The 6,246-nt window shown below is 39.0% G+C and overlaps 1 pseudogene; it reads right to left on the minus strand.

The window, feature by feature from the left end:
* Positions 1-3,963: 3,963 nt before the first annotated feature.
* Positions 3,964-5,173, minus strand: LOC123237181 (annotated as a pseudogene).
* Between the last annotated feature and the right edge of the window lie 1,073 nt (positions 5,174-6,246).

Below are 6,246 nucleotides of genomic sequence, written 5' to 3' on the forward strand. Positions count from 1 at the left end.
GTAGTGTTCCCAGAGGCACATAACCAGTTGGGTCAGAGTTGGGCCTTGAACCTAAGTCTTCCTGGTTCCAAGTTTGGTTCTATCCATACTCCCCAGATGCCTTTTTCTATTTTGGCATATTAAATGAAAATTCTATTTCCTGAATACTAAAGTAGAAAGGAATTTGCATGATCACATAAACTATATTCTATCATTGTCTAAAATGGCACCAAAAAAAGTTAAAATTTTGGACCCAGCACTTAGTTTTAAACCTGATTTTGATGATGGAAACAGGTGATTTCCCCCACAAATTGTCCAATTGTAGAGATTCATAGTTGTGAACACTCTGGAGTCCTAGGTGACCTCTCACTATGATGGGCGGCCTATGGTTTGGAGCCCACTGAAGGTGAGGACGAGTTTGGCTTTTCCAGTTTCTGTCAGCCTCTGGCAGTTGCAGATTTTGTTGCTGCTTCCTTCGTTTTTGCCTCCCATCCCCACGTCCACAGGGCTTTGGTTCAGGAGAACGAAGGACTTGTTGACTTAATGACTGTGCAGTCCAGGGCTCCTCTGACACATGGCCTCTGCCTGGTCTGCTTAAGGGCAGCCTGAGCCTGAGGTTAGTGGAGCCCTGTTTCTGCCAGTTTCTGGGATGGAAATGGTAGAGTCTGGGATCAGGAGAACAGGTAGAAGGGCCTCTCCTTCCTAATGGCTATTAGAAAGAGAAGAAACCCAGGCTGTGACTGAAGTGAAACCTAGGTATTAGGAAAGCCATTCCGAGGAAATATGGGTAGAATCCCTACAAGGGATGTCAACAAAGGAAGTATAAGAGATGCTCATAAATTTCAGATGACAAAAAGGGAAACAATTCCAATGAGGGAGAAAATGCATTTGTGTAAAGATATGAATGTGCTACACAGAGAACTCACCACCCAGCGTATATTTTTTCTTTTATTTTTTAATGCATTTATTATTGTCTTAAGAAAAATCAAAAACACCTTGCTTTCTGTCTCAGAATCAATACTAAGTTTAGTTCCAAGGCAGAAGAGTGATAAGAGCTGGGCAACTGAGCTTGAGTGACTTGCCCAGGGTCACACAGCTAGGAAGTATCTAAGGCTAGATTTGAACCCAGGACCTCTCATCTCCAGCCCTGGTTCTCTATACACTGAGCCACTTAGCTGTCCCTTTTATAGTCTCCTTTTTATTATATCATCAGTTATTCCTAGTATCCTTCCTCCATCCCTCGCAAAGAACTATCTCATATAACTTAATTGTATTTTTTTGGAGGAGAAAAAAATCAGCACAACTGAATGATACATTGAAAAAGTCTGCAAACATATACAATGTATAACACAATTATGGATTTCCCACCTCCAAGAAAGGGATGGGTTGGGGCTATCTTTTCATATCTCTTCAAGTAAAGTTTAGCTGTTAGATTTTTAAAGGATAGAATTAGAGGGCAGCTGGGTGGCTCAGGGGATTGAGAGCGAGGCCCAGAGACAGGAGGTCCTGGGTTCAAATCTGGCCTCAGACATTTCCTAGCTATGTGACCCTGGGCAAGTCACTTAACCCCCATTGCCTACCCTTACTGCTCTTCTGCCTTGGAGCCAATACACAGTATTGACTCCAAGATGGAAGGTAAGAGCTTAAAAAAAATAGGTAGATGAATCAGAACATCATGATTGTTTTGTGATCATTTTAAATCAGTGTTAGTCTTTTTAAAAATATAATAGAACTCCCTGGGTGCACAGCCTAATAAAATGTACTGCACGCCTTGTGCTAAGGTTGTTAATATAGTTAAACCTTTGCAGTAAAATCTAGACTGCAATTTTCAGGGCTTATGTGGGCTTATGTGCTTTAATAGCCATTGCAACAGTCATGCCATTTCCTTGTTTAATTATTGTCTACTACAGGCCAGTTTCCTCCATTAAGATCCTCTTGCAATGCCTTGGCACAGTGAAAAGTGTCTCAAGTGAATGGGACTCCCCTTTGGGTCCCCAAAGCATTTAGGAAAGAACCCCTAAAAACAACCCACGTATGTGGAATAGTGGTTAGTTAGAGCCCTGAGCTTTGAGTTAGGAAGAAGTGAGTTCAAATCCAGTTCCAGACTCTTTTTTTTTTTTTTTTTTTTTTTGCATTTCAATAGTTTTATTGAAAGGTCACTTTCTTAGTACTAGAGCATAATGGTACTTTGTTAGGTTACTTCAGCCAACTTAAGTTTGCATTGATGAATTAGAAAGGAAATTCTTCAATGAATTGGGTATTTAGGAGTAACTGAAGAGTGCATCCACAAAAATGAAGCATAAGACATAGGAGACATACTATGGTTCTTTGGTTTGTCTTTAAAGGGAAGTTTTTCCCACACCGTAATTTCAAAGGGAAATTTTAACTAGTTATAGCTATTGTGGAAGTTAAGCTATATATTGCACTGATTATATACTCTACCAACACTATAACGTCAATTTAGATTCATTAACCTACAACTAGTCTTAAGAGCTCCAACTCTCACATAATTAGTCAAATTGCTGCTTACCTGAATCTGTATATTCATTCATTTATTTGTTTGTTTATTCGTTTATTTGTTTATTTATTTATGACCCTTAACTTCTGTGTATTGGCTCCAAGGCAGAAGAGTGGTAAGGGTAGGCAATGGGGGTCAAGTGACTTGCCCAGGGTCACACAGCTGGGAAGTGTCTAAGGCCAGATTTGAACCTAGGACCTCCTGTCTCTAGACCTGGCTCTCAATCCACTGAGCTACCCAGCTGCCCCCACCTGAATCTGTATAGACAACTCACTTTAAGTGAAATTGTTATGGGAGCATTATGACAATAGCATACCCTATATGTGTTGCTTTTAAATACGAAGCTCTATACTAACAGTCCAGTTTCATACTAATAATAATGTTTATTTAACAGCTCTAGTGTTAATATTAGCATATATTGCTTTAGAAAGGTTTCAGATCATCAGACTAGGAAAATTGCTAGTACAAGAGAAATAATTTTTTTCTAAGGGGGTCAATAGAGATAAAAATTGTTCTGTATAAAATTTTATATACCTGGAATAACACTGACAATCACTTACAACCTAACAGGTCTGTTTACAACTTTAACAGACTTTTATAATCAAATTTAAAAGAAAAATATGCCCCAAATAAATCTTTAGAATTATTGGATTATCTAGTTATGTAAGGCCTTAAACAAGGTTGTTTATGCGGCCTCAAAGACTAGTAACCCTGACTATACTAAAGTGCATCATACCATTTTTGTAAAGTTAATCTGTTTTGATGTGAACTTGTGTCACGTTTCAAATAACATGTCAATTAAAGTCAATCACACCTTGCCATCAATACTACCTATAATCGGCATACGGATCCAGATACTACAAGATTGGATCGATATTAACTGTCAATTCACAGTATAGCCTCTCATCCTTATTCTACATTAGGGTTTCACATTTCAGTTTTAGTTTTTACAAACATGCTTCAAAGGAGATCATAATTAATTTTTTATTTTCATTCATTTATTTATCCACTTATTTATTTATTTGTCTGTCTATTCATTCATTCATTCGTTTGTTTGTTTGTTTATTTATTTATTTATTTTAGTTTTGATTTTGAATATTTTCCCCTAGTTACATATTTCCCTCTCCCCCAAACTCCCCTAACCCTCCTTAGCTGACGTACAATTCCACTGGGTTTTACATGTATCATGATCAAGACCTAATTCCATATTATTGATAGTTGGACTAGAGTTACCATTTAGTGTCCATAGGGGATCATAATTTAGTCCTGAACATATTTTCAACTGCGGCACACATGATCAATGTCCAATTTTATCCTATTTTCCTCTTAAGTCTGAAAACATCAATGCTAACCTGGTTGCTGTGTTTCAGGCTTCCCAGCTTAAATCCATTCTAATATTGGTGTCCACAGTTTTCATGTGAAATAAACCTTCAAAACAGCAGAATTTCTTCACCATAAGAATCCTATTAAGACCCAGTTTCAGGGATTGTTGGAAGATGAATGATTTTGGAATTACTATGCCTCAACTGACATGCAGAATGCCCAGATATGATCCACTTCAACTTGGGAACATTTGGTTTTGAACACTTCCTTGATGAGTATTCAGTTAGGCACTTTGCTACAAGTTCCTGCCAGAAGGTCAGATCTCTGCAGTTTATCTTGGAATGTTTCTGAAGACATTCTATTCCTTCTGTTACGTCTATACATTTCTGTGCTTGAACTTTGGGTGCAATTATAGACAATGCCAACACAGAAGGCTTTGCTTTAGAAAACATAATCTTACAGAGGCATGCCTTAAGCTGAGCTTCCAATCTCTCAAACCTCAGTTTCTTTTTCCTTTCAAATGGTAAGTTTTCCATTTCTGAGGGACTTATGAGAAAGAACGCTATCCACATCCAGAGAAAGAACTGTGGGAGCAGAAACACAGAAGAAAAACAACTGCCTGATCACATGGGTTGATGGGGATATGATTGGGGATGTAGACCCTAGTGCAAATGTTAATAATATGGAAATAGGTCTTGATCAATAACATATGTAAAACCCATTGGAATTCCCATTGGTTATGGGGGGGGGGGGAGAAGGTGGGAGGAGAGGAGGGAAAGAACATGAATCATATAACCATGGAAAATTTTTCTTAATTAATCAATAAAACTAATTAATTAATTAATTGATCTGACACTGAAAAAAAGGTAAGTTTTCATGAATGAGTGAATAATAGAGTTGCAGAAACAGAAAGGCAATAGTTAGCTTTGACTTTCCAACACACCTTCTCCAATACACAATCTTTTCCATTCTCATCAGTTCAGAAACTGTGAATTTATCTTGGCTTATTGGGATCAGATCAGTGGCTAATGGGTCATTTCTGTCCTCCTCTGGCGACTTCACAGCCAGATAGAAGCAACTTAATCCCACACATCCATTTGGACAGAAATCTGTCCAGTAAATTCACAGCTAGAAAAAAGGTCTCTGTGTCAAAACCAAAGAACTGAGTTAGGCTAAGAAGGTCTTTCACTTCAAAGTCCCTCCGTCTTGCAGTCATCCGAAGGGCATTATCATGAGCGGATTCAATTAGTCTCAAGCCACAGACCTTTGGCTGACATCTGGACTGTGTTCCAACAGAACATTCAGCTGGTGCAGCAGTTTCTGAGCTTCAGTTGTTACCAATGCCTCTATCATCTTGAGCTCCCTGTGGTGTCTCTTCCTTGGCAGCAAGCCTCCCACCGCGGGGCCTGTCCTCTCCTCACCCTGAAAAAAAGAGTCCAAAAGTCCCAGACAACATGGGAACTATATGGGGGAGAGGAGAGGGGCCGGGGTGGTGGGGGATAAGGAGAGATGATGGAGGAGATCTCCGGGGCAGCAGTGCCAGCAAGTTCTTAAGGCTTAACTTAGCCTCTGCCCCCTCAGTTTCTTTTTCTATAAAATGGGGATAATAATAGTACCTACATCTCAGAGTTGTAGTGAGGATCAAAATAAATAGTCTTTGTAAAACACTTTGCAAATCTTGATATGTAAATATATAAACGCTTGGTTTTATTGTAGAAAATAACAGAAGTAATAAGAATAGCTAGGATTTATATAGCACTTACTATTTGCCAGGTACTGTGATAAACATTTTATAATTATTATCTCATTTGATCTTCACTATAACCCTGAGTAGGTATTATTATTATTATCTCCATTTTATAGATGGGGAAACTGAGGCAGGCAGAGGCTAAATGACCTGTCGGGGATCACATCAATAATAAGTGCCTGAAGCTGGATTTGAATTCATCTTCCTGACTTCAAGTCAAGTGTTCTATTCACTTTGCCACCTACCTGCCCTGGCCAGGGCTGTAAAAATGGGATAAAATCAGACAACAATTATACACTCCATCACTCATCTAGTGCTGTAAGGTGGGCTCTCAAATTTGGGATACTGGAGTCTCTCTCTTCACACAGTCCATAGCTGAGAATTCTAGGATAGTCTTCCAGGATGGACTCTAACCTGCCAGGCTCCGGAGATGAAGGCGCCTTTAGAGAAGTGACAATTCAAGGTCAGACCTCCCATAGGTCAGTGATCATCTGGCTGACTAGCTTTACTATGCCATCATGGAGATGCTTTAGTAGCTCTTTGGAGGCTGTGAGAGCCCTTGGAGGCTAGAGATTCTTAACCTGGGCTCTATAAACTAAAAAAATAGATTTTTTCAGTAACTGTCCTCAAATCTGATTGGTTTTCTTTGTAATCCTGCAGAGCTTATTTTATTCATTTA

Source organism: Gracilinanus agilis, chromosome 2, assembly GCF_016433145.1.
Source record: "Gracilinanus agilis isolate LMUSP501 chromosome 2, AgileGrace, whole genome shotgun sequence".
In the NCBI taxonomy this organism is placed as follows: Eukaryota; Metazoa; Chordata; class Mammalia; order Didelphimorphia; family Didelphidae; genus Gracilinanus; species Gracilinanus agilis.